Below are 24,364 nucleotides of genomic sequence, written 5' to 3'. Positions count from 1 at the left end.
AAAGCCTTGTGAGTGGATTTGGTTGACAGAAACTGAAAGAAGCCTCTCACACACACACCAATGTGTGTATGTCTTTGTGTTTACATCCCACCCCAACATCACTTGACAACCAGTGCTGAAATGTCTACATCTCTATAACTTAACAGTTCAGCAAAAAAAAAAAAAAAAAAAACACCCAATAGAATAAATGCCAGGCCTTAAAAAAAGATTTGCAATGTCCCAACATGGCCATAATCCAATGACCAAAACAAGTAAAAGATAAATGAGATTGTCAACTTCTTTATGACTTTTACTGATTTTGCATTTCTGCTCACATTGCCCTCTATACATACTTTTACTTACAAATATTCAAACTGAACATCACATCTATCAAAGATGGTCAACCTATCTTGCATGCACCAAAAGTGTTACACTGAATTAGAAATGCTACTCTTCACATTTTTGTTCAACAGACATTTGATGTATGCTTGATCCAAAGGTAGCAGCTAGTGTCACCTGTCCATCATGGTCTTTGCTGTCAGTTTACAGTTGACGCTCCCACACTAGAGTTGGGCTTTGTTCATCCTTTGTGAATATTATTGCATTTTCATTGGGGTTTTTTTTTGTAAATTAAACCTGGTTCTTTTTTTTATATTTTACACTTCACAGTGCAAAAAGTAAAAAAAAAAACAAAAAAGAATGAGTAAAAGAAAAGCAGAAAGTGATATTAAGTGTAAATTCAATGAATAGTGGGGAAAGGAGCTTCTATTTATAGCAGATCCTTCAGGAAAACCTGCTGTGCATTGTTTGTGAAAATAGCTTTTCACATAATAGAAGACATAATAGACACAACACAACAGACTAAAATAGAAGGAAAACTAAAGCTAGTGTTGGGGATTTGAATGGGGGAAAGAAATGCGGTTGAGGAAAATGAAGAAAACAAAAAAAGACAAAAAATATTTGCTGTAAAATGCAAAAACTTTGGTGATGAAAGATGTCTTATGAAATTGCTTTAGCTATTGCCTCCAAAATGGGAGCCTTTCTTTGATAGGGAAGAAATTGTTTCGTTTTTATCTCTAAATATATGCAAGATGCCTTGGTGATAAAATATTGAAAGAAAAGAAGGTGAGTTGCTCTGTGAAAGGAAGAAGTTACAAAACATGCTGAAGAATTCATAGTTATTTGAACAAATGAAAGGCCCTAGCACAAGTTTGCACTTTATTTTCTTATACCTTTGGATGAATTGATCAACATGTGTGATATAGGTCAGTTGAACGTTTTTATAAAAGAATCAATAATTTCAGAGTCTTTGAACAATTTGTCGCTCTTGAATCACCTCAATGAAAACCTGATGGAATTATGTCAATGATCTGTTATGTCACTGGGGCTACAACTCTGCTTGAAAGCATTTTAGACTGTCCTCTAGTAAAGTATTACTGTCCTACATACACCAAGAGTCATGTGGAAAACACTTGCAATACTTCAACACGTTAATGGTTGTGAAATGCATTGCTAAAATTAGAGCAAGAGCATTTATTAAACAGATGAGAATTCAGAGAATATTGTGACACACTAGATTTGGAATATGGCAACCTTGTCCTCCATTGAGGTGGATTTCTAAGCAGACTTTTGAAAATGAAAAATGCTGTTCATAATTTTCTACAAGAGAAAAAAAATTAAGTACCAGAAAAAATAGCTCTTTTATATGCTAACAAATGACTATTTGAGACAGCAACAAATTCCTTACAGAAATACATTAATCATTATCATCATTGTTTTAATGCCCACTTTTCCACACCAGCATGGATTAGGTGAAACTTATTGAGGTAGATATTCTACAGGTGAGTGCTCTTTCTCAAACCAACCCTTATCTGTTTCCAAATAAGGTAATATTTCCCCATAACCCTTCAACAACACCAAGACACATATTACACACAAAAGAGGGGTCTAACAATTTCCATTAATTCCATTCAGAAGGCATTGGTCAGTCTGACACCATAGCAGGAGAAACCTACCCATGGTACCATACAATGCAAACAAACCCAAAACCTCATGGTTATAAAGAAAACTTTAACCATATGGTTATGCCTATCAAAATGAACTTAAGATTGTTCAATACTTAACAAATAAAAAAAATGAGGATTTGAACCAGTTTTCACACTTAAAAAAATCAAATTGAATATACTGAGGAAAATGGCAATTTTACAAACAAAAAAACTGGGTTTTTTTAATTTGTTTTTTTTAAAGAAAATAAAAAAAATCAAGTTTTCAAGAGTCATTTGAAAGTCGTTTTCATGATTTTGCTAAAGAAGAGACCTTGAACACTGGCATTTATAAACCTATTTCCACAAAATGAACACACAAAAAAAAATCATGAAAATGCCGAACATACAAATGGAACTTATTGGCTTAAAAACAAATTCATTATTGGAAATGAAATTTAAGGAGCTGCCCTCTGTTCCAACTACAATCCACATGATTAATTTCTGGCAACTGTAACCCTAAAAACACGTTTTTTAAACTTTTAAAAAAAAAAAGAAAAGAAATATATTTGCCCAGAGTTACATTTTCTTTTTTTTCCAGAATGACACACAGATGTGAACAAACATTACAGTCCATGAAATAGATTTTAGAATTGGTGGGAGAAGAAGAAAAAAACATAATCGACTAATTAAAGTTTGAAGAATTCACAGCTGCTTTCAGGAATAAATTTTAGTTCCAAACATAAAACCCTTGGCAAAATTATTTCCTTAGTATTTTGATAGGTAATCTAGTATATTTGGGTTATTTAAAAAGAAAATATACCTATTTAGCTGTTACACTATTTCAAACCTGTAAATGGTGTTGGGGAATTTGATGCACTTTTATTTTAATGATTTAGTGTGAAATCAAACTAAACAAAATAAAAGAAATCAGTCTAAAAGGAAAATATGAAAAAGGAAGAGACTGATTGTACAAACAAACTACAAGATAGCTGAGTGAGTCAAGTTAATGCATACCTTTGCCAAATTAGAGACAAGAATGCATTTGAAACAATAACCTTTAAATCATGTCTAAAAATATTCAATAATTACATTTCAATAAAATTTCTGTGAGAAAGAGATAGGGGCGGGGGACAGAAAGAGTGTGTGTGTTGTTGCTGCTGCTGCTGCTGCTGCAAAGATGAAGAACCAGTCATGGCCTGAAGAAAACATCTCTGATCTGATCGGTAATTATCACATGCATGTGCACACAGCAATACTGATTAATGTGGAACCAAATAATATGAGTCTCAATTATTATGCAGTTGGTAGTGTATCACCAGAATTTGAATATTGCATATAAGAATTTACTATTGAATACAGTATGTATAAGGAATGAAAAATAATACAGTATTTCTTCAGTTCTTTCTCTTTTACCTCCCACAGCTGCTGCTGAATCTATTGCATCGAGTTGTTTTAGACACATGACATTTGTCAAGTTGTTCTTTGGTACATTTGCATCATCATTGTTTTAATGACCACTTTTAATGAGCAAGCTTGTATGGGTTGGATGGAGTTTATTGAGGCAGATTTTTCAGTGACCAGGTGGCCTTCCTGTTTCCAAACAAGGTAATATTTCCACCATGGCAAGACATGATTTCAGAGAAGACAGAAAATTAATGACAATGCTTCTACAATAGTGAACTCATTTATAACTATCATATGATATTGAGACATGGAGATACAAACACACACACAAGCTTCTATCAGTTTGTCTATCAATTCCACTCACATTTTGGTTGGCCCAGGGCTATAGTAGAAGACACAAGCTCAAGGTGCCAGGGAGTGGGACTGAACCTAAAACCATGTGTTGGGGGGGGGGGCAAACTTCTTAACCACAAAACCATACCAGCATATACTTTCTATTTTGGGTAACTAAATTACTTCAATTTCTTCAGATCATACAATTCAGACAAAAGCTAATTTTGAATTACTATCAGGTTTCTTTGATCAAAAGAAAATCATGGAAATATAAGCTAGCGATATAATGTATTTACCAAACTTGCCAAGGAATATACCCAAATCTTGCTTTCCAATCACTTTATTAACTTATTTTAATAAAAAACAACTAAAAAAAAAAGCCTTACATGGTTCTGAATTCAGGCCCATTGTGTAGCATTTTGGGCACGTTTCTTCTACTACAGCCTCAAACTAACCAAAGCCTTGCGAGTGGATTTGGTAGATGGAAATTTTAAAATGCTGGTCGTGTGTGTGCTGTGTTTTCCCCCACCATCACTGCTTGACAATCAGTGTTGGTTTATGTTTCCATAACCTAACAGTTCAACAGTGAGACCAATAAAACAAGTATAAGACTTAAAAAATAAATACTGGGGTTGATCTGTTCAATTTCACTTTTTAAAGAGGTGCCCCAGCATGGCCACAGTCCAATGACTGAAACGAGTATAAAAGATAATTCTAAATCCTTAAAGCAACATACTCAGCAGAGAGTAGCTGTGTGGTCAAGAAGCTTCCTTCCCAACCATGCAATCCTGGGTTCAGTCCCACTGCATGGCACCTTGGGTAAGTATCTTCTACTATAGCCCCCAGGCCAACCAAAGCCTTGTAAGTGTATTTGGTAGATGGAAACTGAAAAAGCTCATCATATATACACATATATGTATAAGTGTGTGTACCTCTTGTCTTGACATTACGTGATGGTTGTAAATGGGCATCATCATCATCATACAAGTGAGGTTGTTTGTTTTCAGTCTTCAATGAAAAACCTGTTTAGATATGGGAAAACAATACCCTGCTTGAAAACAAGGTATGGATTGGTGATAGAATGGGCATCTGACCATAGAAAATTTGTTTTAACAAATTCCGTCTGACCCATGCAAGCATGGAAAAGTGGACACTAAATGATGAAAATGATGACGAATGATCAATGCTGGCTACATGATAAAATCATTGATGCCTCAGAGGAATATCACATCACTGTTAGGGGTATTTGGGTGGGGTTACTGTAAAACTGACATGGTCTGTTAGCTTTGGGTTTAAATCTTCCCATGCATCAAGAGAAAAGAAAATTCAAAGAAATCTAGTGGATTTTCACTTGCTTCATTCTATGAAGACAAAAGCCTTGAAGTGATGCTCCAATAAAAGAGTCAAAAGATTACAGAAAATTAATTCCTACAGAAGAATATTAGCATTTTCTTTTCTTTTTTTTAAAAAAACAAACAACTAATGATGTAGCATTTCTCAGTGGAACAAGGGAAGGGTGGGGGTTATCAACTTTATGCAAAAGGTATGAAAAGCTTGAGAGAGTTAAGTAGCTTACCAAATGGTCCAGAAACTGGAACGAATCACTCAAACTCGGACCCTATTCTCCAGTGATTTCGAGCACTAAGTATTGCATTATCAACAACACTACAGTAGTGCAAAGAAAGAAAAAAACTATAATAAGAATTTGATTCAAGAAGAATATTTCGAGAACAAATCTATGATTATATAATAGGTTTTATTTTTAATATATTTAGAAAAGTGGTTAAAAAATTATTACTACTATCATTACTATTTTACATGTTGCCATATCAAACTTTTCTTTTGGGGAACTACATACAACACAATGAAGATATGCTGACATTCAATACCTGTGCTGTAATATCGTCATATGAACAATATCATAAACTAGAATTGAGTTGGAACACTGCTAAGAAAGAAAATCAACTAAGGATGCCAACAGACAAGTGTGTGTGTGTGTAAGTTTGTATCTGACTTAACCCTTTTGATAACAACCCACCTGGGACTACCCCTGGTTATGTGGTACAAATTTCCAATTTGAAAGTGATCTAAAAACAGTTTGTCAAAATCCAATCTTGTGTTAATTTATGTTTCAAATACCAGTTTTCTGTTAGATCTTATATGACAGTTATCTCACAAAATTTTCTTTGTTTTTAAAAGTAATTAAAACAGAAGCAGTATATGTCAACAGAAATATGGTAACAAAAGGGTTAAGATTGTCATTGTTAAAAGGTTAAAAAAAAACATTCCTTGATGACTGTGTGTAATTATCTAAGAAATTCTCATGCCCCTGGGATTGGTCAACTAAATATTGGTAATATAATGTGACAGAGAAAAAAAAATGACTACCTTTACTGATTCCTTATAGAAATTATGAGTGGCAGAATTGATCAGAATTATGGAAAAGTTTACTGGAGATATTTGATTATATTCCCTTATGTAAAGAGTTCAAATCATGCTGAATGAACTTTGTTTTCATCCTTCTGGGAGAGTCAATGAAATACTAGTCAAGAACTCAAGTCAATTTAACCACCTGGATCCCACCTCAAAATTAGTGACTTTATGCCAAAGCTGAGAATCATGATCATCATCAATTGATATCCAAATTCTATACTGGGATAGGTTGAATCCTCATATTTGTTACCATCTTCATCATTAACCACAAACGTAATATATTTTGTTGTATTGAGAGGGTGAGGTCATTATGCCAATGATAAGCGTGCACCCACACCCACACACAGAGGTTCTATTTCATTTACTCTTACTCTTTACTCTTTTTCAGTCATTTGACTGTGGCCATGCTGAAGCACCGCCTTTAATCAAGCAAAACGACCCCCGGACTTATTCATTGTAAGCCTAGTACTTATTCTATCGTCTCTTTTGCTGAACCGCTAAGTTACGGGGACGTAAACACACCAGCATCGGTTGTCAAGCAATGTTGGGGGGACAAGCACAGACACACAAATATACATTTCTTTATTTTTATTTGTCAATTGGTTAACCATTTAACCTATTAACTACTCAATAGCTTGAGTAATCATTTGTTTGGTCAATCAATCAGCTATATTTGTTAGAGTCCTTTCATCACTATTCACAATGTCAGTGATGCAGTTACAAATGGTAACAAAACGACAGGTGGTTGAGTGACTGAATGATTAATCAAACAATCGATTAGTTAATTGGTTAAATGGTTAACAAAATGACAAATAAAATAAAGAAGTAAAACAGAACCTGTGTGTGTGAGAGTGTGTTTATTGATAGAATGACCCTCCTGAGATGCAACAAAATGTTTCAACACATGAGTTCACATCAAGCATTTTGCAAACCAAATACACAAAGCAAAATAATATATTATTTTTCTCGCAATCATATAAACATTTATGTGTATTTTACATTCCATAACAGACTACTATAGCAATAAAAAAAATTTCAATAAAATTACTGTTTCACAACAATCTAGCATGTTTTTTTAAATCCCTAGAGTTAAATTTGGTCATAGCATATATTTTGTTTGAAGAATAGGAAGCAAGTCTAAATAGAAAATAGCAATTTAGTAACATACTATATAACTATATTTTAAGGTTTTGCTCCAACAGCAGAAGGGAGAGATACAAGTGACCGTTTGATCATTTTTGCTTTGCAAAGGTTATTGCAAAAACATGTATGCATATACACACATACATCACAAACAGACCACACATAGACACACACACACACTTCCAATCACATTCTCTGCAGATCTGCAATGCAACAAAATAATATAGAGTATCACTATGTCTGTATTCACTGAATAAAAATTTTCACTAGATTTACTTTCGTAAGTTATTGTATTAGCAAAGGTACTTTAATCTAACTCAAGGCTTCATACCATATTGGGCAAAAATCAATTAGTTTAAGCTACTATTATTCCAAAGCCTCAATACACTGACTAATAATCTATTGATTGATCTGTCCCAAAATGTATGGGAATGTCTATTTTCAGAAATATCCAATCCATCCTGGCATGGTAAAATAAGAAATAATAAAATAAAAACCTTGAGAATGAAGTCTGGCAGTATGTACATATGTGTTTGTATATATGTCTCTATATGTCTGTGTCAGCATTTTTGTTTACGGATGCTGCATTCCTTTGTAATAAACAGTAACCAAACATTTTGGTAAATAAAAGTTGTTAAAATAAATACCAGGCTGAAATAAAGTACTGGGGCCAATATGATCAACTAAGACCTTTGAAAGTGAAACCCCAAGATGGCTACAGTCTAGTACTGAAACCAATGGAAGAGTAAATGAGTAGATAAATTATACAGCTATAATTTAAGACTGAACAAAATAATAATAATAATAATAAACCTTTCTACTGAAGGATTAAGGTCCTGAAATTTTGGGGGAGGGGACTAATCAATTACATCAATCCCAGTGTTTCACTGGTACTTAATTTATTGACCCTTTAAAAGATGAAAGGCAAAGTCAACCTCAATAGAATTTGAACTCAGGACATAGCAATAATTCTCTCAAGTTTTGGAACAAGGCCAGCAAATTTTAGGGGAGGGTGTTTGTCGATTTCATCAAACTTGACTGTTACTCTGTTTTATTGATCGTAACAAGGCAACGTTTTATTTTGGTAGCAAGTTTTACCTTGGTGACATTTGAACTCAGAACAAAGAGCTGGAAGAAATGCTAAGCATTTTGCCTGGCATAGCAACACTTCTGCAGTTTGCCACCTTAATAAATGAAAATACCAATTAATTTATGCACAACAACTAAATAAGACAAAGTTTTAGCAAGGTTAAACAGCTGAAGTACTCATCACGTTGTGCAGTTCTTGAATGTGTTGTGTGGGATTCCAAAACAATATTCCTATATACTCTCCTAGCTTTTTTCTATCTGACTGAACATGAGCACAGCTTTGTGCAAGCTAATGGAGAACTACACATGTGTACTGAGCTGCAACAATGATAAATTAGTAGATTTACAAAAACATAACTCCACTATAAAAGAAGAAAAACTTAGTCTATAAGCCAAGGGAGCCCCATGTGAATGCTCAACCTGCTAGAAATAGCAGTCAGTTATCCCTCAAATCATACTAAAAAAAAAAAAAATGGTACTAACAATGTAGCTGTGTGGATCTACACACACACACACACACACACACACAAGAAGTGAATGCTCTAACATAATGCAAAACAACCAAAAAGCTATTAAATTTATGGTTATAATCCTTTCTATTTTTGGCACAAGGCCTGAAATTTTGAGTGAGGGGTTAGTCAATTACATCAACCCCAGTGCTTAACTGGCACTAATTTCACCAACCCAAAAGTATGAAAGTCAAAAGTCAACCATGTCAGAATTTGATCTCAGAATGCAAAAACAGATGAAATGCCACTAAGTATTTTGTCTGGCATGCTAACGATTCTGCCAGCTTTGCTGCCTTAAATTTATGGTAATAATAAAGCTACAAAACCAAGAGAGCTAAGTATGCTTGAATAGATGTTGTTACATCTGCAAAAAGTTAATTCAGTTAATCCACAAAAAGGAATTGCAGAATATTGCTTAGTCAATGGCCATTATTGGAACAATGCTGAACGTTAACCCCCCCCCCCCATTGCTAAAATGTCTGTTCCAAAGGATCACAATAATAAAACTGAATGGTGGTGTATCATCAATGGTTAATAAAAACAAAGTTAATATAAAAAGTAATAAAACTATAACAAAAGAAAAAAAAGACATCATCATAATAATAAATAATGCCAGACAGGACAAACAACTGGAACCATACTTGGAAGAAATCTCATTTGGCAAGTGTCTGGTAACCAAGTACTTGACATAACAATCAGAATCGATGAGAACTTGTCATGTGCTTCCACTTAGACAGTTATAACCTGCAGCAATAAGAGTTAAGGTCAGGTAAGAATAGTAGTCAAGATAATGAAACCAAAAGACAGAACCTTGGCAATGAAAGTCAAAACAGGCTGATGAACAAAGGCAGCTCTCCAAGCATAATGCCATGTATTAATTTTTTCTCAATATTCCAACTTCATTATGAAATAAATGCTATTTACTTCAATTTGTCAAATTGCTAAATTTAGACAATCTTCTTAAATGCATTCTATAATTTTCACTTACACTGCTATTTCCAATAATCTAAAGTTAAAACATTTCATCAATACCATGTCAATTTTTACATAGATCACTAGATTATATCCATGGATCATAATCTTACACATTAGTAAAGACTGGGCATTCTCCAACATCAACTTCTTTCAAAGTTTAAAATGAGATATCAAACAGACCATGTTAACTCATTCATCTCTAATTTTCTACATCCTAAAGCCTCACCACACATATTGCACTGATAAACATCACAAATCTTTTATGCAATCTTCCTTTCTGAACAAAGAGAAACTCTTTGTAGTCATCAAAGAGCTTCAAACTACCTCAAATCCTATCCACTGTGCTAGTTAGCACTCTTGTACTTTTAGTACTATCAACATTGTATTATTGAATTAGTCCTGCCACTTTCTATATTAGCATCAAGTAAAAATGTTTTACAAACTACATCAAAACTTATTAGGTCAAGTATTTTATTTTTGTTGTCATAGTCTACCATTAATGTTTTCCTCTCTCTTCTTTTCTTTTCTTTCTATTTTATTTTGTAGATAGCTAGGCTGAAGTAAGTAGATTAATCTACTCACATTTAAATACAACTATAGAAAATTTTTTAACAATACCAACTCTGATAAGAGACCTTCTCAAGCAATAAATTAACAATTACATCATAGAAAGTCATTTTAGCCATTTGACAACACAAAAGCTATTACATTCATTATAAAGTTTTTTCATGTCCTAATTACACAGTCTAATATGAAATGTAAAAAAGTTTCTGCGTGCTTCTGTGCCCCGATCACTAACTAGACAGACAGAAAGATAAATAACAATATTATTTTGTCCGTGATCATGTTGCATATGAGTGCAATAAAACTTCATCATAGACTGTACTATTAAGAAACTAGCTGACGTACCTGGGAATTCCTGGGAAAGCAGGGCTTATCCCTTGTGTCCATTCTCATAATTGTTTTGCTAATCCAATAACAACAATACAAAGTATGTAGCCCTTAAAATGCGTTTTGTGCATTTACAGAAAATACCGAACTGTCTTACACAGGATCTTGTTTTTAGGAATTCCCAATAAGTTATGAATATCCAAATTGTGAAGTCAGTTATGTAATAACATGAAATTAGTTACCCAACAGTAAGAATTCAAATAAAGTAGCCCCGAAAAGGGCTTTAATGCGTTCCCAGAGTATATAGAACATAGGAGGAAATACTAATAAGGTATGTACACTAAAATCGTGAAGCATGTTACATAATAACAGGCTAATTAAATATGAGATAATAACAATTCTTGAATGGTTAAAATAGTTCTTCCATGATGAAACTGTTTCAACTACAACACACAGTCTCAGATCAAGTCATCTGTCAAACAACTGCAGTTTATCAGATAAAATTTATCGTGATTGTAACACTGAAATTATGCATTTAAAGGTACAAAAGTCAACAAAACAAAGTACCTTCATTATATACAAAAAAATAAAGAACAGCCTTTACAATTAATTATACCAATTAATAAGTTTATGTGAAAGTAGCAATGGGTGCTGTCTAAAGAATTGAGCAGTTGTAGATACTACAATCTGTGGCAAATAACCTTAACTGATAACTTCCAAAAGTAGATGTGTTACAACACAACAAACAGAAAAGAAAAACTGTAAAACTCAAATCCTCCCAAGAGCAAACCTGTGATAGACTGGCTTCCAACAACACTTAAAAAACTGGGATATGCTCCAATGTGTCTCAACATCTGATCATAAATATTAGTAATGAGAGATAGATATATATATATAGATAGATAGAGAGAGAGAGACTTTGTGTGTGGCAGGGTAGCAGAAACATATGTATAAATTTCTATGTGTAATGGAAATATAATTTTCAAAAATACAGTTATAAACACCATTTCCCTAATGTCTAAATGGCATGTTTGGCCAAAATTTAACTTTATGAATATAGTACTTTCATATTTTTTGTTAACATAAAAGATATAACCAAAACTGAGAGAGGAGGAGGAGTATGCATGCATGCGTGCGTGTGTGTGTGTGTGTGCGTGCGCATACTTATGCATACATTCATGATCATATATGCAAGTAGCATTTTCAAAAGAGTGTATATAGTTTTTAATATTGTGAAGACTGATGCTATCTAATTAGATGCAAAATTTGAGAGACCAATCAGCAAAAATTTCCATGAGAATCAGCTACACCACAACAAAGGAATATAATTTTGCTCAAGAATAGATCTTTCTGAAAACATTTTTTTTTTGGCTGAATTTGAAACAGTCACATATGCAATATTTCCTCCCTATTTAACAGACCTATTGGTTTGTAACGACAATAACAACACACAGGAAAAAATGATTTCTGACAAACACAAGATATGTAAGAGAAAGCAATGTGTGACAGTATTCATGCCTTTCTCTGGAACATCAGCAAAGCGAATGGAATGAAATAACTACAACTGGGAAATGAAATAGCAACAACATATTGTGAGCTTCCTCCAAATAATATTTGAAATATACACACAAGAAAATATCAATAAAAGATCACTTGACCAATTTTTAAAATATTATATATTAAACCTCAAAATAAAAAAGTAAATAACATACATATACATACACACACTAATATATCATCATCATCATCATATATATATATATATATATATATATATATATGGTAAATAATAAAAATTAAAGAGAAAAGTTCAGTGCTATTATGAGTGTTTCAAATGTGTGCATGTACTTATTCATAGCCATCTACTCTTCTGCTTTTAAACAATATACTCATAATAAAGCAATAAAGTCTTTGACAATAAGACAATTTTTCTTTTAAATCAACTCCATAAAGAAAATATTGTTTCTCAATGCAGGAGACAATAAAAAGCAACAACAACAATCACAACAAAAACCTACGTTATTATTTTCCTCAAAATCTAAAATGAAGAAACACAGCAGCCTATTATTCCAACAGCACTGTATTTCATTTGATATTATCTGTCTATCCACTACAAGACAAAACAAAACAAAAAAGAAGGAAAAAAAAATGTAAAAAAAAAAAATATCTATTTCAGTTGTATAGCAGGAAATCCTACAGCTTGCTCAGTATCAGGTCACAGTGACAATTCAACTGTATTGCGCAACAGCTATTTAGTATTTCTGCTATACCTGTTTTTCATCCTCCTACTCCACACAAAAATACAAAACAGATCTGTTTCCTTTGTCTTTCCTTTTCTCTATTTTTTTCTTTTAATCTTGAAGCTATAGGTCATCAATACTTTAAGGAACCAGAAGAATACAATTGGTAATATTTATAAACAAAAAATATTTATATACACATATATGCTAGACATACATTTTTTTTTTGTAACTGTAGATATAAAGAAATTTTTTCTTCTTTTTTTTTCTGTCTGCAGAAAATATAAAATCAGTAGTTTAATCAGATGTACATAAAAGAAGCGTTGGTAGATTTTATATACCTTATCTGAGTAATATAAAATTTTCCATGTTTTGCATGTGTGTGTGAGATGATCACACACACACATACATGCATGCGCACACACATGTATGTATTCACATATACACACATGCACATATGTAATGTGCAGGTTATATTTGGTTTATATTTTGTAGAATTAAAAGTAATGCAGGCAGCTGAACTCAGATGAAACAATACAGCATCAACTGCAATAGCTCAACAAATCTGAAATAAAAATTTACCATGGTCAACTGCCCCCTCCCCACCTTTGTTCACTTTTTTCTTTGTCATGGCAAAGAACATATTCTAGGGATCATCAAAAAATTAAAAAAAACAGAAAACTCACACTATCCTACACAAAAGTATATTTTGTGTTTAATAATCTTATGTTGTGACCCCCTTCGGTCAGACACTGACCATGGGTTTGCACATAGAGAGTTACCCTCTGATGCACAAGTCTGGGCAAGGTTGTTTTTATGGAAGACCAGCAGTCGCCCATGCATACCGGCCTCCCCTCTCCACGTCACCGATGTTGTCCAAGGGAAAGGCAAGGGCCGATACAGCTTGGCACCTGTGACGTCGCAACTCATTTCTACAGCTGAGTGAACTGGAGCAACGTGAAATAAAGTGTCTTGCTCAAGAACACAACACGCAGCCCGGTCCGGGATTCGAGCTCACAACCTCACAATCGTAAGCTCGACGCTCTAACCACTGAGCCATGTGCCTTCTATTAATCTTAAGATAGCAATTAATACATTTCAGTAGGCTTAAAGAACATGTGACAATTTCTAAGCATTATGTAAGAAATTAACTATTTGTTAATTAATTTCTCTTTATACGAATTAAATAAAATATTCCTAATGAATGTTTCTAAGGCTCTATCCTATTTCTAATGCAAACCATATCAACTATTCTACCAGTCAAATAGATCCAAATCCAGACAACATTCTTCTGTTCTTATATATATATATATATAATTCCTCGTCTAAATTTCAGAATAGTTTTTTAACTAAATGTTAGTTTCTTTTGTTTTTGTTTATTTCATTATCCAAACTTTCAAAGCAGATTTTAAAATAACATTACTATATTTATGTTCTCTATAAAATATATTTCAAGATTCTACAGGTTGAAAAACATCTCAAAGCCTCATAACTAGGTTATTCAGTTACCAACATGCCACCCAACAAACAAAATATATGTATCATTAAATACAAGCCATCCTATGGACTAAAGAGAAGTGTCTATCATAAATTTGCTAGTTGAACATGACTGACAAGGTTATAAATATCAGTGGTAATAAAATGTAAAAGCCACTTACAATTATTAGTACATTGGTATGGTACTTGTAATTTTTACCCTCTGAATTTTAGTTATTTTCTAGTTTAGGTTTTCCGTAAAGCTTGTACTGCATATAATATGTATATGGTCCATTAGGGTAATTATATTTTAGCAATGTGAATGAGTGTGTGTGACCAACTACTGTGATAAGTCCACTTAATACTGTCCAAATTGTTGGACAGGCACATGACAGTGGTGCAAAAGTATTAAAGTAACTGGATACACTAAACATATATGTTTCTATTGTGGCAATGGTTATGTCTCTCAAAGCAATTATTATGTTAAGTATCAAATATAATTGTGTGTACACACACACACACACACACACACGGACAATTTTTTTTTTGTGTGTCCACTTTCCATGCTATCATGGTTTTAGTGGGTTCGTACTTGAAATTAATGTTCTCTCAAACATTTTAACATGGTTTCTGCAGCTGGACATCCTTCCTAATATTGATCGCTTTACAGAATGTATTGGCATCAACACTAGAGAGGGAGTCATGTCCTTGACAAGACAAAACAAAAGGGTCTGTCAGCCTTTAAATGTCTCTGCTCGTTTATCTACCACTTTAGAGGGTGCACTGGATGCATTTTGTCAAGGTAGCAACACCAGTGAGGCTGCCTTGTACCCTGCAAGACAAAAGAGGTCTCTAACCGATCTACAATGTTTTTATTCGTCCATAACTAACAGGGTGAAATGGAAAGAGGCTGACTGCAGAAGATGAACAAGAGAGAGAGAAGAGAGTAAAAGAAGACAAGCAGAGTGAGTGAGGTGATGGTGTGAAACAGGAAGGAGAAAGGGAAAACATGAAATGGGAGCCAATCTGAATATAGAATGATGTAGAAAGAACACAAGTTAACAATGCACTCTGCTGCCACAGGGAAATGCACAAAGAGGAAAAATCGAAACAAACATCCCTTTTCCAATATTATAAAGCAAAACAATTATTACGCTGATATAAGTCAATAAACTCATAAAATATAAAATTGCATCCAATTCATGTATTTCCTTCTGTATTTACAAGGACTTTCAGAAGCTATTGTTTTATATCTTTATAATGTTCACTTTCCCATGCATGCATGGATCACACAGAATTTGTTGAGGCAGATTTTCTAAGGCTGGATGCCCTTCTTGACACCAATCCTTGCCTGTTTCCAAGTAATGTAATACTTCCTCTTGGACAAACATGTTGTTCATGGAAGACAAGATATAAAGGACACCATTTGCATGACAATGACACAATTTTCCTTCGCTTCTTTCAGTTACCATTTACCAAATCCACCCACAAACCTTTGGTTGGCTTGAGGCTATAGTACAAGACATTAGCTCAAGGTACCATGCAGTAGGACAGAACATTTTACATATAGTTATATACTGGAATATTACTATATTTTTGTGGCACACACTTCTTGCAGTAATCAGGTGTTCCTGATTATGTGTATGTATGAGTGTGTACATACGCAAGCACATAAGAACTTGCATGTGTGTACCTGTGTTTGTTGCAGCTGCAATTGCTTGAAAGAAAGTGCAGAGAGTAGTGTTATCAGCTCTTCCAGGCAACTAATTTGGGCACTTCACACCTTCAAAACCATGTGGAATAAGTGATCAGCAAGAATAATCCAGATGAAAATACAATGCTTCAAATAACATATACATCCAACCTATACAAGCATGGAAAAACACCATATAATAAACAAATGAAAGAAAGCAGGGTGGTTAAATTTTAAAGATCTATAATGTGGATCAAAAGTTGACCATTTTCTGAGTAATGTTTTCTGGTTATCTATTGTTTTTTCCCCATCTGGGCATAACATGTGAGCATTCCTGGGTTTGAAACATTATAAATGACTAGGTGAGCTGATGATGCACAGAATCAAACGTGCTCAACAAGATTTCTACTTGGCCTTTTATATGCATATATAAACAAGAATGTTATTAACACTGTCTGTAAAGTTTCAGCCAGCTAAGCTTTGAAGTTAACCATAGCTTTATATAGTCTCTGTTGAGTTAAAATTTTCTTTGGGTGTGTGGGTTACAGTGGAGTGGCATTTAGGTTGTAGGGTGTGTTGTGGTAGATGGGTGTTTTAGAGAAGTTTTTATTGATTAAATTCGATTCATACATGTAGAACTTTGTAAGCAGGTGTGTATGTTTAGGTGTGTCCTCTTCAGATCATGGGATTGTTTTTTAGTGGTTCACAAAATGGATGTAGGAAGGTCTAGCATGTGCCAGTAGTTTTAGCTATTTTTAGTTGTATTGGAAATAAAACTTCTCCAAATCACTTCTCTACCACAACCCATCCTACAACTTAATTACCACTCCGCTCAAACCCATTTACCCAAGGAAGATTTTAACTGAACAAAGACTATATAAAGCCAAGATTAACTTCAATCCATCTCAGTCCCACGATGGCTTAGCTGGCCAAAGCTCAAAGTCATTGTCAATAATATTATTGTTTAGAAATAATAAATTTGTACTCTACAAAAGTATAAAGTAACCTATCAGATTAATGTAAAATTGTTATTATGATAACTGAACATAAAAATAAACAATACACATACACATTTATATATATACACATATATGACATTTTCACAGTGAATTAAATTTCATGGCTTTTTCAGTAATGATGTAAAATATCTACCCAAAAATTAGAACTTGCATTTTCTGCAAATTATGTTGCCTCAATAAATTTGACACATCTCAACAAAAAATAGTTTCAAACATGACACTCCTTAACAGAATACAGCCTGGTATATAAAACTACTTTCTACAACAAGTGTTAATATATAAACTACAATGTTAGTTAATCCAAAAAGGTACTCCTTTGTTAGAGTGTCTATATGGTTGTTCTAACTGCTAGAAATACCAATCAAATCTCCTTCAAATCACACCCTACCATCTTAAAAACCAACACATTGGTTTTGAGTATACTGTGCGTGCATGCGTGTGCTTGTGCACGCACACACAAACAAACAAACACAATGATTACAGTTGAAATGCCCTTAATCATAGGAGCACTTGATCAAGGCAGACAGACTTGGGGCTAAACAACATAATAAAAAACAACAGTATTAGTATACATGACAAAATCTATAATGACAAAGTAATTTCAGAATAAAACTAGTGCCAATTTGTCAATGATGCTTGCAGCAACACATAAAAGTTCAGAGATAGCAAGAGAAAATGGGAAGAAAGAAATATTCAAAATGTGTACGAGAAATGGCAACACCCTCGTTGGAAAATGGATTGGTCCAATATATTAGCTTTAACAATCAACTTTGCAGCATCTTGCAACAATTCATATATATATTTACTTTCTCTTTTTACTCAGAAAATTGCCAATAATTCAGCAACGTAAACAATTATTAAATATTTTTCACTTGTTAAGAGTCTAGTTCTCTAACGAAACTATTCAAAAACAACATTGCTTCTCCATGGAAAATAGTTTATATTATGAAATATTCATAATGATAATTAGAACTAAGGCAGACAATGGTTCATTTAGCATTCTGCACCTAAACCATTTGGCAGAAGTGGATGTGACACAAAAAAGTAGATTCACTAAATTTACAAAACTACCTATGAAAAATTATTGTTAATGATGATAATTTTACTACCAATATACCAATACTATACATTAGGCGCAGGAGTGGCTGTGTGGTAAGTAGCTTGCTAACCAACCACATGGTTCCGGGTTCAGTCTCACTGCGTGGCATCTTGGGCAAGTGTCTTCTGCTATAGCCCCGGGCCGACCAATGCCTTGTGAGTGGATTTGGTAGACGGAAACTGAAAGAAGCCCGTCGTATATATATATATATATATATATATATATATGTATGTGTGTTTGTTTGTGTGTCTGTGTTTGTCTCCCTAGCATTGCTTGACAACCGATGCTGGTGTGTTTACGTCCCTGTCACTTAGCGGTTCGGCAAAAAGAGACCGATAGAATAAGTACTGGGCTTACAAAAAAAGAATAAGTCCCGGGGTCGAGTTGCTCGACTAAAGGCGGTGCCCCAGCATGGCCGCAGTCAAATGACTGAAACAAGTAAAAGAGAGAGTAAAGAGAGAGTATATACTTACATAATAAATTGGAAAAAAAAACTGCAGTGCTTAGCAGTGGAATGGGATAGAAGGAATTGGAAATTAAACTGCAGTGCTTGGTGGAATGTGGTGGGGATGAAATATACAAAATGATAAAATTGTATGTATGCACACAAACTTGAAATAAAATAGTATTGGGCATGATCCAACAAAAATTAATGTTTTATAAGTAATTTCCATATAAAATATCTATCTGTTTATCAAACATAATTTCAAATTAATATCTATTTTTCCATTTAGTAATTGTAAACATCTGCATTACTTTTTGCAGCTGAGATGCGCTTGAATAAATTATATAATTAAGACTTAGAAATGGTATCCACACGATAAATATAATTGTTGGTAACAGTCACAGGCTGACCAAACCAACAAGGTACCGACTATGGTATCATCACTTTGTATCCAGTGTTGTGACCTGTCAAAGACAATTTTCAAAACCCTAGTTCAAGTACTGTTGTACCTCCAAGCAGTATTCAGGTACTGACTGCATGGAGGTACTGCATACTGTATTTGATAGTGTAAAAGACACATGAGGATAATTAGATGCACCCAAATGTCAGCAGTGCATATTAAGAAAAAGGAAGCTTCTAATGCACTGAAACATGTAATGTGGAGGTGCATGGCTGAGTGGTTAGGGTGTTAAATTCATGATCACAAGATTGTAGTTTCAATTCCTGGGTTGGGCAATGCACTGTGTTCTTGAGCAAAACACTTCATTTCACATTGTTCTTGTCCACTCAGCTAGTAAAAATGAACAATATGATGAAGCCACAACAGGCCTGGTAAGCTGGCAACAGATGGCAGACCTGCCTAAAAAAAAAAAAAACAGAAAGGAACTTCTGGACTGACAAGACATAGGCCTACCCTGATATTGGGTAAAGCATGTAACATAGGCCTAACTTAGCACACAGTACTTGGTGGGGGTGCATCTTATACACCATTATACAGTAATTACTGTTTCATCTATTCAGTCTTTATATTAGGTCATCAAGTATGAAATCTGTAGTAAGGTATTATGGTAAACTTTGACAGCTGCTCATTTTGCACCATTATTATATTTTGATAATCTTTATTTTTTGTTAGAAAGCTGATACATCTATTTCTTTATTCTAACTCATTTTGCACGTTATAAAGTATAAATCGTTTTTTGCTATTTTTGTTTAGAGATGGATAAGTCGGAAATTCGTACAGTTTTGAAATAGTTCTTTCTTAGAAATACAGCATCACAGACAGCTCAGAATATTAATGGAATATTTCTTTCTAATGTTATTACACAGCAGACAGTATCAAAAGAGTCTGCAAAATTACATTCTGGTAACTTTGACCTCACAAATGAGCAATGCAGTCAACCAGAAACAAAGGTGGATAACGACAAACTGAAAGTAACCGTTGAGTCAGATACATCTCAAAGTGCTCATGAATTATCGTTGTTTGGTGTTAGTAAGCAAACAATATTGACTCATCTAGTTCAAATCGGTAAAGTGAAAAAGTTGGATAAGTGGGTTCCAAATGAACTCAATAAAAATCAGAAACAGCAAAGTTTGGAAGCCTGCATTACGCTACTTTCTCGTCACAAAAATGAATCATTTTTTAATTGAATTGTAACATGATGAGAAATGGATCCAATACAACAACCATAAATGTTCAGAACAATGGCTAGATAAAGACGTGCCACCAAAATACAGTCCAAAAAGCAAAATTCACCAAAAGAAGCTGATGGTGTGTGTTTGGTGGTCTGGCACAGGTGTGATCCATTATAATTTCATTAAACCTGGATCATCAATCATGGCCAAAGTATACTGCAGCCAACTGGACCAAATGATGCAGAAACATACAAAAAAAAAAAAGCCTAGATTAGTCAACAGAGCCACTCTGTTCTAGAAGCAGTTTGATTGACCAAAACCCTTTATGGTGGTGCCAAAGCATGACCAGACCCAAGTGATTGAAACAATTAAAGGAATAAAAGAACAGCAGAATTTATAGCAGTGTTAAACTGATTTCTTTTATATTAAACACCAGTACATTCGCCTTGCAACAGAAAACACATAATGCCTATGGTTAGTATGGTATACATACACATATGCATGTGGTCAGGACAACCCATGCCAGCATGGAAAATGGACATTAAATGATGGTGATGATGATACATACTACCCACACGTGTGTATGTGTGTGTGTATATATATATATATATATATATATATATATATATACACACAGATACATACATACACACACATATATATACACACACACACATTAACACATACATACATACAAGTCTGCATGCATGTGTGCATAGTGATATGTTATTCATCTTCAGTTGTAGATGTTTTATGTATTTCTTAAGAGATATATGAATTTTTTATCATTTCTGCCAGTGCTGCAACATACAGTTCAACTTTTGATTGCAACTAACTTTAAAGATCACTCACACAACAGCTAATCTTACCTTTCTACGATTACGAACTAAAGATACTACAGGAATGGAATTTATCTAAATCTATCAGAAAATAAGTTAACAGAGAAATAATAATAATAATAATAATAGCTCTTTCTACTAAAGGCACAATGCTTCAAATTTTGTGGGGAGGAGTTAGTCAATTACATCAGCCCCACTGCTCACCTGGTACTTATTTTATCGACTCTGGAAGAAGAAGTAAAGTCAACCTCAGTGGTATTTTAACTCAGAATAAATCTACAAGAAATTCCACTAACATGATGATTCTGCCAGCTCACTGCCCTAATAATAGTTCTTTCTACTACAGACACAAGGCCGGAAATGTTTCAGGAAGGGGCTAGCCAATTACATCGACCCCAGTGCTCAACTGATACTTATTTTATTGACTCTGGAAAGAGAAGCAAAGTCAACCTGAGTGGTATTTGAACAAAAAATAGAACTAGAAGAAACTCCATTAACATGTTGATGATGAAAGGCAAAGTTAAACGTGGTAGCATTTGAACTCAGGACGTAAATAAAGAACCAGAAGAAATGCTGCTGAGCATTTCTTCAGGCACTCTAATGATTTTTCTTGCTTGCTTGCTACCCTGACAGTACAATTCATAAAGAAATTTAATATTGTTCTGGCTAGCTCTATTAAGCCATATCTACAACAAGCAATTCAGTACACTGAAATTTTTAACTTCGTTACTTCACTGTTCCAAGAAAACACAAATGTCTTGAGCCAGTGAGAAAGCCTCAGTGCAATTGCTCAATTGCAAAAAAGAATAACAACTAAATCCATTTTAAACTACACTCCACTAATACCTAGGGATAGCATTAGTATTCTTCCCCACATTCTTGCTATTCTAAGTACATCCACCCACCTCTCTCTCTCTCTCTCTAGCACATACACTCTCCCTCCTAATATATATTTGCATGGCTGAGAGGTTAAGAGGTTTGCTGTGCAACCCTGTGGTTTCAGGTTCAGTTTTACAGCACAGCAACTTACCACTTAGTCCCAGGTCAACCAAAACTTTGTGAGTAGCTTTAGTAAATGGAAACCGAAAGAAACTTGTTGCGCGCGCACACACACACACACACACTTGATATCATGCTAATTTTTAACAAATGCAACTGTCATTTAACTAGCCCTGTTTGTAATCTTCTATGGAAACATGTTCAACCAACTCGGCATTTGTCTTCAAAAAGACTAGGGGGAATATTACCTTGTTTGAAAACAAGTGAGAGTTGGGGAAAAGAAAAGCATCTGGCTATAGATCACTCTCAATGAATTCAGTCTGACCTATGCAAGCCGAACATTAAAAAAAAATGGATGATGATACACATACATACTGCTGTCCTGAACAGGTAGGGAATCACACCTTAGGAAAATATTAACTCAAAATAAAATTTTAGCCAACTATAATGGCCTTTTCTTCTACTCTTCCCTATCTGAAATTCCTCCCAATCATATTTGGCTTGCAGAAAACAATGACTTACTGGTGTTCAACCATACTGATGTCCCTCACCTCAGGACTATGAAGGCCATGGGAACTGCCTTCTTCCTCCTCCTTAAGCTAATATGTGTGTGTGGTTGATTAATGAAGATTCTTTAATTCAGACTTTTGATGTTTCTAATTAAAACAATCATCGAAAAACGGATGTTTATTTATATTGCTTACATCTTCAAAAAATAAATAAATAAACTACATGATAGTCAAAATTAGTGACAGACTAACAGAAAATCTACACATGTGCACTCTTTGCTATTTGCCCTCTTAGTCATGTTGCCTTGGACCAGTGTCTCTGAGCCTGGGAGGTGATGGAAAATCTTACATATGTGTTGGGAATAAAAAAGGCTGACTTGTCTAGTAGGCCAGTGACCCTTTGAACCATGAGGACTTGTCTAATTGATATCAGAGTAAAGAACATGGACATTAAATTATGATTATATATACATATACATATGTAAATTGCCTGTGCTCCTACAGAGTGGGGTAAAGAGGGCAGACGTTTTTGAAATGGCTATTACTCAGCCCCAGGGGAGGGACATATGTCCAACAGGTACCATTTGGTCCATGGTGTCTTAGCATATATTTTTTTCAGGTGAAGTCATGGCACCATGGACAATAGAGCATTGCATGTTTACTTACGACAGTTACATGAAGAATAACGAGTCTGTCACAGCAGTTCAGCATGAGTTTCAGTGCCACTTCAACATTCACTGAAATCAGGCTGTTCCCACCTTTGAACATTAGGCCTCACTGAGGCAATGACTAGCGACCGAGACTTTTGGAAATATGCTGTGCTTGAGAAGACCCGGCAAGCCAAGTGAGACCACAACCCATGGACTATGCCAGTGGTGTAACCAGTCCACTTATGTGTACTTTTCCTTCATTGGACACTAAAACTCTGCTTGTAAAGACTTGTTGTGGCAAGTGAAATAGAAATCAAATCCAATGACAGCACCGCATGACTGGCATCCGTGCTAGTGGAGCGCTAAGAGCACCATCTGAGCATGATTGTTGTCAGGGCTGCTGACTGGCTCACGTGCCAGTGGCACGTAAAAAGCACCATTTGAGCATGATTGTTACCAGTGTCACCTTACTGGCACTTGTGCTGGTGGCACGTGCAAAACAACATTCAAGCGAGGTCGTTGCCAGTGCCACTGAACTGGCTCCTGTGGAGGTGGCACATAAAAAACACTATTTGAGCGTGGCTGTTGCCAGTACCACCTGAGTGTAGTGGTTGGCATTAGGAAGGGCATCCAGTTGTAGAAACTCTGCCAGATCAGATTGGAGCCTGGTGCAGCCATCTGGTTCACCAGTCCTCAGTCAAACCGTCCAACCCACGCCAGCATGGAAAGCGGATATTAAATGATGATGATGATATATATATAATTGTATTTGACAAATAACTCCACTCATTTTTACACGTATTTTCTGGACTGAAAGGTGGTGGGGGAAAAAAGCAGTTCAAAAAATTAACTCAACACTGCTAGATCATTTTTGGTTAGTGTGTACACATTAAAAAAAAAAAAAAATAAATAAAATTAAAAAAATACAAATTTAACACACAAGTTGAGCTTGGAGTAATGCAGAAATTTAACTGACAATAATTCAAGATGATTTACTCTTTCGACTGGTTTTCTGACACTTT

The 24,364-nt window shown here is 34.5% G+C and overlaps 1 protein-coding gene and 1 long non-coding RNA gene across 5 annotated transcripts in view; both read right to left on the bottom strand.

The window, feature by feature from the left end:
• Window positions 1-24,364, bottom strand: part of LOC115213881 (serine-rich adhesin for platelets) — a 186,274-nt gene that overhangs the window by 123,650 nt on the left and 38,260 nt on the right. Inside the window, exon 2 of one of the 4 annotated variants that reach the window (XM_036504618.1) lies at window positions 5,278-5,366. The exons of the other annotated variants lie outside the window; for them this stretch is intronic. The gene's annotated coding sequence lies outside the window, so the exon portion shown is untranslated. The remainder of the gene's footprint in view (window positions 1-5,277; window positions 5,367-24,364) is intronic. 4 annotated transcript variants of the gene reach the window in all.
• Window positions 5,068-23,317, bottom strand: LOC118764190. The gene is made up of 3 exons (XR_004999977.1): window positions 23,195-23,317; window positions 20,806-20,814; window positions 5,068-5,078 (listed from the first exon to the last, which is right to left on the bottom strand). It is a non-coding gene; the product is annotated as an uncharacterized LOC118764190 (long non-coding RNA).

Source organism: Octopus sinensis, linkage group LG7 (genome assembly GCF_006345805.1).
Source record: "Octopus sinensis linkage group LG7, ASM634580v1, whole genome shotgun sequence".
Lineage (NCBI taxonomy): Eukaryota > Metazoa > Mollusca > Cephalopoda > Octopoda > Octopodidae > Octopus > Octopus sinensis.
Note: the sequence above shows the minus strand (reverse complement) of the source record. Positions and strands in the feature narration are given on the sequence as shown.